Below are 11,131 nucleotides of genomic sequence, written 5' to 3'. Positions count from 1 at the left end.
TCCAAAGAGATTAAACCATTAAGCATGGAAGGGTCTCTTTCTCAAACTTAAACAACACTCACTTGAAATGACTCTCAAACAAAGAAAACCAAGAAAGGGGGGAGGGTGCGGAAATGATTATGCGAAGTTGATTATTGTGAAATCAACTCGAATGGCTCGATGTCTAAGGCCTAAACAACTGAAGCCATGAGGACTTACAACACAACAAGCAAAGTATTCAAAGCATACACTAATTAAAGGAAGTAAAATAGCCCTAAAACAGCCCCTAACCTACAAAAAACAATAGCCAAAAATATGTTTAAAGAGCACAAAAAGATAGCCAAAAACAAAGAGTTACAAAACTAGTAAGCAAGACCAAGGAGAGGTGGCTAACCCTTCTAATTTTGGGACTTCTAAAACATGTTTTCTAGCCCTTTTAAACTCTGAAAATCAGCGTGTAAGCCAAGAAAATAGTGGTAAAATAAAGAGGATGAGCCATGAAATAGGGTGCAAGAAAGGGTGTTAAACCTCTCTATCCTTGGTAGCTCTTTAACCCCAAGTCTCAACACTTGAAATGGATCCAAAACAGTTGGAAAACACAAGAAAATAATAGAAAAATATTGAAATGAAAGCAAGGAAAAAGGTGACAAGCTTATACATCTTGAAGAGAGCAAGCTTTGGTTGTAAGCCAAACTTGATCCTAGAACACTCTCAAAGTTGAATTATGATTCTCAAGGCTCAACCAAGGCTCCAAGGTTCAGCTCTAAGGGTGTATATGATGTATAGATATAGTTCAAGGATGATAGGCTTGCTCAAAGATAGCTTACTAAGGAAGAAGGGGCTCTCAAAGATCTTTTACACTCATGAAAATTTTTCTAACCCTCAAAACAGAGATATCAGCTCGTATTTATAGAATTTGAGCCAAATAGGTCACAAATATCTTCAAAAATAGATAGCTAGCGGATTCCTGCCCAAAACAGTATTTCTCACCCAAAAGGCACGGCCGTCCCCAAATGAGGCATGACCGGGCCCAAATGTAGTTCCCTTATTCCTCTGTTTTAGGCTCAATGTAGGTTGGCATAGTGCTAAAAGATAGATCATTGTGGTATAGAGGTATAGAAACAACTTGGGTATGGAAGGTTGAGATTTTTAGAGCTAAAAACTAGATTCCTTCGTTGAGAATTCGAACCATTGACAATGTAACTTTCATCATTGAGTGCTCAGAATAAAGCGCCCAAGTCTTGCGGGCAATCAAAAATGAGGTGTCTACAGTTGCCCCTCTTTAACAGAGCTCAAAGTCATGAAATGACGTGAGTGAATGTCAAAGCCCAAAGACGACCTATTTGACGAGGCCATAAGACTTGGGCAATGAAGCAAATACGAAAGCAAATGGTTGAACCCGAGGGTTGCCTACGTATCCCTTTGCAAGGAATCAAACCTGCATAGTTCAGGGGAAAAAATACACCAAGACATATAAAATGCAATGCATTTTGAAAGTTGGACTTACACGTTGCACGAAGCCAGCTACTTTTGAAAAACTCATGAGAATACAAGATAATGCAATGAGACAATAAATATGACAAGATGACGGCATAAGAATGAAGCAAGCCACAAGCTTAAACTAAAATAAATCCAACCATGTTTTACACAGAAAGAGTAAGCAAACAACAATTCCAAGCATGTCTCACGTGAGAGGAGGATGAAAGATACAAACCGAACTACGTCTCACGTAGAAAGGATGTAAGAAAATGTAAGCCAAACTACGTCTCACGTAGAGAGGGTTAACGAAAAATGCAAGCCAAGCTACGTCTCACATAGAGAAGGGAAGAGCTCCATTCCAAACTGCGTCTCACACAGCGAGGGTGGAGGGTGGTGTGAACAACAGGTGCACCTGATGTTTTTAACCGTGTAGAAACAACATCTTAATGTGTCTCACGCGAGAGGAGGATAGATGGTGTGAACACCAGGCGCATCTAATGTCTTTGACCGAGGAAATCAACTGCCTAGCGCGTCTCACACGAAAAGAGGAAAGATGGTGTGAACACCAGGCGCACCTGATGTTTTTAATTGAGAAAATAAATTGCCTAACGCATCTCACGTGAGAGGTGGAAAGATAGTGTGAACACTAGGCGCACCTGATGTTTTTAATCGAGGAAATCAACTGCCTAGCGCGCCTCACACGAGAGGAAGAAAGATGGTGTGAACACCAAGTATACCTGATGTTTTTAACTGAGGAAATCAACTACCCAACGCGTCTCACGCGAGAGGAGGAAAGATGGTGCGAACACCAGGCGCACCTGATGTTTTTAACTGAGGGAAATCAGCTGCCTAAAGCATCTCATGCGAGAGGAGGAAAGATGGTGTGAACACTAGGCACACTTGATGTTTTTAACCGAGGGAAATCAACTGCCTAACACGTCTCACGTGAAAGGTGGAAAGATGGTGTGAACACCAGGCGCACCTGATGTTTTTAACCGAGGGAAATCAACTGCCTAATGTATCTCACGCGAAAGAATGAAATCGAATCAACGAAAGAGCAAACAAATTTTTAGAATAGAGCGAGAACATCCCTGGGAAGGCCTCGAAGAATGAAGCCCATGGAGATAACTCAAATCAAGGTACAAAGCGTAAACACGATTTTGACGATGATTTGAACGTGAATTTTAACAAACTAAACAAAGATACATATAATCAAAACAATCACAACGATGCTCGATTTAACACTTTGAAATCAATTTTGCCAATTTTCCTTTTGAAAGTGGGCTAATTGGAAATAACAAACCTACTAAAGATATATATATATTTGAACAAATTATAAAACAAAACAAACAAAAGGAACAAAATTATTTCTCTCTTTTTTCCGTTTTCTCTTTTTCTTTCCTCTATTTTCTATTTTTTGTTCTTCTTTCTTTTTTACTTTTCAATTTCTCCCTCTGTGATTTTCCTATGCTCTTTTCCTTCTTTTTTTTTGGCTCTGTATTTTTTGCTTCTTTTTTTTCTGCTCTCTGTTTCTAATCTTCTCTGTGTTCTTTTTTCTTTTTCTTTTTTTTTTTTTTTTTTTTGAACTAGGCCCCATTCATTTTACATAAGATTACCTATTTGATGGAACACATAATGAAATAAGCACTCCGTAATGCATTTAGACCTGGCTAGGCCAAAATGAAGCACGGTCGGGCCACGATGGCGACTGAGGGTAAATCGGGAAAACCACAACCCATGGTCAAATTAAACACAACCCAACCCTCATTCCATACACACCCAAAGCCGGAACCCTCTCTCTCTCTCTCTCTCTAGGCTCCTATTCTCTCTAAATTTCCCCTTCCTTCGCAAAACCCATCAACCCTCGCGAATTTGTTTCATAAAACCCCTTTCACTCCTCTATATTTTGAACTGATCAAAATTTGTTTTGGTTGAGTTTTGGGATTTCTCTTTGTTTTTCTTGGTTTCTCACGTGCTTACCCAAAATTTTCCTTTTTCTTCTTTGATTTTCCACTCCCTCTTTTTTTTTTCTCTCTCCCAGGGTTTGGATTTTTGAAATTTCACTCAATCTCACTCACGCACTTACTTTCTTCATTTTCCTCATTTTCCCTCTATGGCTACTGACGAGATCCCCATCCCGGACCCCGATATGGATATTAGAGTTGTCCTAGGTGAGGACATGGAGGTTGAGGATGTTCTCCCTCCTGTTGCTGAGCCCAAGTTGCTCCCTTTTGCCGATAGACATTTTGATGCAGCCACCTACCAGCCACGCACACACGCCTTGACCCCTGGCGGTATCTTGAGATTCGAGGATCTCATCACAGGGATTGATGAGGACTTCTTACTGCAGGAGCCCGCAGAGCACTTGTCTGTTGACAACTCCACGATAAGAAATCTTTATCTTCGTTTTGAACACATTGTAAATCTTGTAAGCAAATTTTTTATATTTGAACATTGACAACATTCCAACGTGACAAGTGATAGCCAGGAGGATAGGTGGCTACGGGTATGTCTCCGGCCCTCAGCATTGGTATAAGAGGCTCCCTACAGAGGTCCACACACTAGTCGACACCGTTGGCTTCGGGCCTTTCTGCTCAGGGCTTATACAGATAAGAGTCGAGCCATTACTCTACGGAGCCATGGTTGAGAGGTGGTGGGACACCACCGACTCTTTCCACTTCTTATCGATCGGGGAGCTAACTCTGACCCTGTATGACTTCTTGATGCTCACCGACCTGCGGGTCGGGGTTGGAAGCCCAATCCTATTCGATCCTGATATGACACAATAGAGAGCTACACAGTTTCAGCTTCTTGGGGCGATCCGAGACACTGCCGGTCATGGGATGGTGTGATAAAACTAGTTCTTGGATCACTTCTCCTGCCTTCAGCTAGTTACCCCTGAGGAGATCGCTCAATATACCCACGGATTTCTTATGTATCTCTTCGATACTACCTGCGAACATGGAAAATATCGTGGGGCTATACATCTTAGGCACTAGTGCATCTACCACAAGTGGTGGAGTAAAACTGGGGTGGCACCGGCCTGGCCACCCTGTACTTCTACATGAGCTTTGTATCCCGCTAAAAGGCGGATTCACTTGGCGGCTACTGGAGAGTTTGGGAGGTACACCTTACACTTCCTTTTCTGTTTTGTTTTGCATTTACTGCTTATATTTGCTTCATTTATTCACTAGCAATTTATCAACTTGTTTTCCTTTTGCAGCTGTGGGTTTACACATATTTCACTTCCCTTGCCCCAGTCCCAGTAAGGCCGATTAAGTTGTCAATACTTCGCTCTCGGTACTATAACTCCTGATTTGAGCGGCGCCGGTGCATTGACCGTGACTTCCTTTACTTTTTCCCTTTCTTTGACACCGTCATCACGGAGAGGGTAACAAAATCTAATACTAGTCTTTATCTTTTACTGCTTTTACTATTTCCATAATGTTGTTTCTATACTGTTCAACCCTTGATATATGATACTTGACTTGCATCTTTCACTTGCAGATTGACTGGCACCCCTAGGCAGGCATTCCTCAGGCAGCGAAGACATCCTATGTTGCCACACATAAGGCCTCTACCATGCGGATTCTGTTCGAGGGCCCCTTTGGCAGGGCATACCATTTGGGAGAGTGATTCATACTCCAGACCTAGGGCTGCGATGATCCTGAAGTTCCACATCCACCTCCTTTAAGCATGAGGATAGCTGATGATCTCCATGATGGGCCCCTGATTGATCACCTTATGTAGGGAGAGGATGGTGACAGATATCACGGAGCTGGTGACTTCCTTGTTTTCTTACAGACTAGGGTGATGGCCCCTTTTACTAAGGGTGTGGTTTGGGCACTTCCCGAGGCTACTGCTACCGCTGCTGGAGGTGTTCTTGCTGCCGCTTCCATTCCCAGACTTCCTGCAACATCGATAGAGGTGGTATGCATGTGACCTGATGGGGTGATCAAGCAGAACCCTCTTGAGGATATTGAGGAGAGAGATCGCAGGTTGGTGGTTGCTTCCGACGTCGAATAAGTACATACTTCTCTATATTTCTGCCCACTGCGTTTTTATTTCCGATCATTATGCTTTATTATTTCTTTGTTCCACATTCTTAAGTCCTCTCTTTTGCAGGTGCCCACAAGGTATGTTGATGACCTCCTCCAAACAGTTGACCGACTGCTTCTCATGGTGCAGAGGACATAGACTGCTCTGGTCACTCACGGGATTGTGGTACACTTTGGTCCATAGTCTACTGTTGTGGCAATCTTGCCTACAATTTTGTTGAATATATTCTAATATCTATACTCTTTTCACCTTGAGCCGACACCAGCTGCACCTGCAAGACCTCCTCTAGCTAGGAGGAGGAGAGAGAGATAGGGCCCAGAGAGTGGTAGAGGATGGGCAGATTGGGGGAGAGGCAGAGTGAGACAGCGGTCACCCTCTGAGGATTCCTTTGACGAGTACACGACCCCCGAGGAGGAAGAGAGCGAGGATAGGTTGATTTTTACTTTTCTTTTCTTTTTGATTTGTAGTTAGGAACTATGTAGCTTTTGTGTTTTGAAGTCTTTTCTTTTGTTTTTGGTTTTTATAAAACAATGATCAGGGTTAGACCCACCAGTTAATGAAAAGAATTTGTGGATGATTTCCCTGTATAGTGTGTGATGAATGGCATAACCCTTGCATGATAAACTTGTACAAGACTTTAAAACTGTGAATGATTGCTCTTGAATTCATTCTTAAATCGGATAATAACCTACAACCGGACAAAATACAAAATACAACTTAATAATAGAAAAACGGAATGAAAACAACCTAAAAATGCTAAAAAAAACACTTGATGCAAACAAAGCAAGACTTAAAACACAACCACAGTACACCAAGGCAAGAACCAGCCTTCCTCTATAACTACTTTATCTGGGAAGACACTTAGACCTGGTTGGGTCCAAATAGACACGGCCAGGCCTAAAAAAGAGGTCGGTCAGTGTGATCTAGCTGTCGTGCACTGCTCATTCTCAAACTTTATAAAAGGTGCTCCCAAGCTGTTTTTCTGGCAGAATAGCAAGTGTTTAATATTTTTCTCTCAAGATGGAGATTTTACTCAACATTAGGCTCCGAGACTGGATAGGTACTTTGGACTACTCAAAAAAGGTGAGTTTTTGCAGTTTCACCACAAACACTCTTGTTCCTTTTAGCTGTTGTAGACTCGACTTTTTTCGCGCGCCCCCCTTTCGGAGAGGCGTGAATTGGTCCTACAATTCAGACTCCTGTCATAGTTCTAAATCTAATCTCACAAAGTGCAATGTGAGACTAATAAACACCAAAGAGTCCAATCCGGCAAATCATTTTGAAAAATCATATCTTAGATCAAATAATGCCAAAATTGGACTGCTTTGTCAGATTACAGAGTCACCACCTAAATATTTTATTTTTGGAAAATTTAGGAAACCCTGACTCGTGCCAAAGGCCACGTGTCCGTCATCACCAATGCTATCTCAGCTCAGGGACTTGGGTACGAGAGGGCAAGGTCCTGAAATGAGCAACCCCCACTCGCCCAATCAAAGGATCGGCCTCTACTAAGCATAATATGTTATTTTATAAACACATGTGTTCTTATTCCAGTTATTAGCTAACTTACTATGTGATGCGCACAGCATACAAGTATAGACTAAGATCACAAGAATTGGAACAGCGCAACTCATATTTGTTTTTCGAAAATGGTTTGAAAATGCCACCCTTAAGTAGGCTAAAACGCGAATTTTCCATCAAACATGATGGGCTTGAAACATGATTTTGCCACTTCGCAAAGTGGGCTTAAAACTCACATTTGATGAATTGTTCCAATTCAAGTAATAAAGCCTTCATCCACAGGCATTCATGCAGTTAATCACTTAAGCACATAACCTCATGGCAAGCATGTGAAACATGGCATCACTCACACTTATGAAAGTATGCTAAAGCGTAAAGACTTACAATGTACTCCGAGACAAAGCAAAAGCTAGTTAGAAATATGCATGATTCCTAACTATGTTAAGATGCCTAATGCAACACATGCAACAATGCAACTAAATAGGCTCGGCTATCTAAGATGGCATATGCAACATTTGATAACATGCTTTGAAACACGTATTCAAATAAGTGTATTGAAATTGACAATGCAGTTTGAATGATGCGCCGAGCCCGGTGCATGCAAGACAAATGAATGATGCAAACATGCAAACATAAGGTGTGCTAATCAAAACATGATCCCTAATCTAACCATCGAAAGCGGATAAATAAAGGGAGAAAGACGTGGGGTTGGAAGACATGCACACACGCACGCACCCTTATTACAACATTGCGCCCTCACAGAGGAGGGTCCGAATGAATAAGCTAACTAGCTATGTTAAGCTAAGCTACTTATTACAAAATGAAACTAATTAACTATTCTAGCTAATTATTACAACAATTGAATAACTAACTATGCTAAGCTTTACAAAATAGATTAAGCTAATTAATTATAACACATGTAGTAATCAGCTACAACTAGCAAATAAAGCGATAAAGTGGCCTCGCGGGCGAGGGAGATATGCATGCTCGGTTGGCTTCTTCCTGAAAATCCATCGCTTTGCCACCGGTTGCCTCTGTTTGCATTTGTTATGATCTCTGAACACTGTACAAACTTCCAGATTGCCTCTGCTCCAACACATGAACACATTGGACAACCTTTGAACTGGTGGCCAGTCGGCTGCTGCAGGTGGCCGGTCAGCTACCTCACCTAGCCGGTCAGTTACTGCAAGTGGCCGGTCGGCCACCCATTTTTCCAGGCTTTTGCTTTTGCTGCAACAAAGAACAACAGAGGCAAAGCAATGCATTTTTTGAGAAATGTGTGTACTGTCACCCTCCTTATCATCTCTCAAGCTCAAAGGAGTGTGGTACTTAGCTCTCAAGCCACCAACCAAGCATTTTCAATGCATGATGGCCAAGAACCAAGCTTGTACAAGCTTAATGAATGCACACATAAGACTCAAATGGCCACCACCCTATCATGCATGATCAAGGGTGACGACAACCATGAAATGTGACACGTTTCATCACTTTAAGTATGAAACGTCCCACATTTCTTGTGTTTGGATTAACATCCGATCCAAACACATGCAATGCAAACAACATGCTTATCTTAGTCATGTTTTACTTGATTCAATTCTTGTTTACACATTTTACATTATCGAACCATTCTTTAGTTGGTTAAGTCCAATGTCAGAGTCCTCTAATGAGAAAGGAGTCAACCAAAGGATACTTTAAGACATGAGAGAGATCATGCCTTTGGCTAGGAGGAACCCTCAACAAGATTTAAAGCCATTGAGCACAAGCTCTATCTCAAGCTTAAACACAATCATAAGGTTAACCAACCCTCAAAACAAATAGAAAAATGAAGAAATGAGGGAGGTTGCAAACTTATAGTGCTGAAATAGCTTGCTCAAGACACTAAATCATGCAAGCAACACATGCGCAACATGTTAAAAGCCAAAAACATCAAAGCTAGTGAAGAGCATTACACTAGAGGCATGCAATACTAAGCTTAAATGACCAAACCAGCTCTGGATAGAGCTTAAACATTCCAAATCAGTAGCCAAAACATGCTAGGATTAAAATACAAAAGGGTAGAAAAACATGCTCTCGTGTTAGGCTATCTACACTTGCAAACGAGACATAAGGAGGGGAGGCCACCCCCTCCTATTTTGAACCTCAAAACATGTTTTCTACCACTGAAATAACTCTGAATTTTAGTGATTTGAAGGGCCAAAAAGTTTGGTTTGAAAGCCTTGAAAGATGGCACAAAAAGCTATACATGCTAAGAAACAAAAGGGAGAGACAACCCCCTAACACAAAATAGGCTCAAACCACCATTTTTAGGACTAAAAAATAGAGGTTTTTATAGTTGAAAACCAGCTCAAAAACAATGCAAAAATATGGCAAAACAAGTTAGGCAGAACAAGTTTTTAAAGGTAAGTCTTATACCTCTTGTAGCCAAGCACACTTTAGGCACAAAGAAGGCACCAAATCAAGCTAAAATCACCTTCTAAAGCTCCAAGAAAGTCCCAAGGAATCTCAGCCCAATGGTAGTCAAGTTTGATCAAGGATGTCTAGGCAAACTAGAAGTGTTTCTCTACTTGCATGCACAAAAGGCAAGAGAGAGAGAAATCTAGAGAGAGAGGATTATAGAGAGAGAGAGAGAGAGAGAGGCTCCCAAACTTTATAACCTTGCAATATGAGAGATATTGCTTCCATATATATAAAAAATACAAGTCTTGATCGAAAATATCAAGATAAAAATATCTAGAGCAGTGTAGGACAGCTGGAGAAAAAATATCTGCAAATTCTGAGCTTTCTGGGCATTTGTGACCAACCGGCCACATTGTTGGCTGACCAGCTACTAATGGTGGCCGACAAGGATCACTTTTGGCTGACCTATGGCCGGAAAACTCCATTTGTAGCTGGCACCCTCTCCCAGTGGCTGATAGCAAAAATTGGTCCTTGTCCCCGACTTCAAACAAGCATAACTCCGTCATCTGGCTCCTTGTCCCAGAAGTCTTATTTCCAATGGTGGAAGCCTCGCATAAAAATTCCAAGTGTGCTAAGAGATATCCCTCTTTTAGTGAAGACTTCCTAGTTTCGGTCCAGTCGGGTTGATGCCTAACTTCAACCAGCCATATCTCCCTCATCCGGACTCGGCTTAAGGAGATTCTTGTGTGTAAAATGAAGCCCTAGAAGTCCAATTTCCAATGGTGATGGCCTCATAACTGAAATCCAAGTGTACAAATGGATAAGCCCGATTTAGCGAAGGCTGCCCGACTCTCTCTCTTAACGATTCATGCTCATCTTCTCCCCCAACTTGGTTTCTTCCCTCTCCTCCAATTTTCTTCAACTCCAAACCCCTAAACAAGGTTTTTTGGAAGATTTTTCAAAAATTTCACCTCTCTTTCATGCATTTTCACTTTGTCCTTGCTCGGTTTACCGAAAAGCGCAACATTTAACGAAATGCGAGCCTCGGAACATCGTAGGAACTTTGTTTTAAGAATATTTTGAAAGAGAGGGTTTTAAGGTCTAAAAATATTTTTGGTCAAAAGGCTTTGGTCCAAAAAGGGGTGTGAGGTTTCTATTTGACTCTGTCCTTGCCGAAGAAATCAAACTTTTGCACAACATAGCCTGCACCATCGAATAATCAATCAATAGCGCCCAAGTCTTAAGGGCAATCAAAAATGGGGTGTCTATAGCCGTACTTCATTTTGTTTTCCATTCCTCCATGTCGTTGTTCAATGCTGGAACCTGGTTACACATGTATGTCACTTTGGATCACATGAAATGTGTCCTACTTTGGAGGAATTTTAGGCTTTGATAGAGTCTAGGCATGATGACGAAATTATACCCCAGCCCCGCTTTGGCCATGCAAAGGCTTCGGAACGGATGTGTGGTCTTACTTTGTGTGAGGATCGATCTCTGGCTCACGACGAAGCGGTAGATATTCCCTATTTGATTCATCGCTTTTTGGGGTATTGGGGACATGGATGACCTTCTCTAGTGAGGCTATCATTCAACATGCCCTCTATTTGTGCTTACTTGCATATTTCCTTCTTGTCCCTAGTTATGGTAGAGCTAGCATTAGGTTAATCGAAGCAGCCTAATGTCTGAAAAAGGGCAA

Source organism: Camellia sinensis, chromosome 15, assembly GCF_055761805.1.
Source record: "Camellia sinensis isolate YWXY chromosome 15, ASM5576180v1, whole genome shotgun sequence".
In the NCBI taxonomy this organism is placed as follows: Eukaryota; Viridiplantae; Streptophyta; class Magnoliopsida; order Ericales; family Theaceae; genus Camellia; species Camellia sinensis.
Note: the sequence above shows the minus strand (reverse complement) of the source record.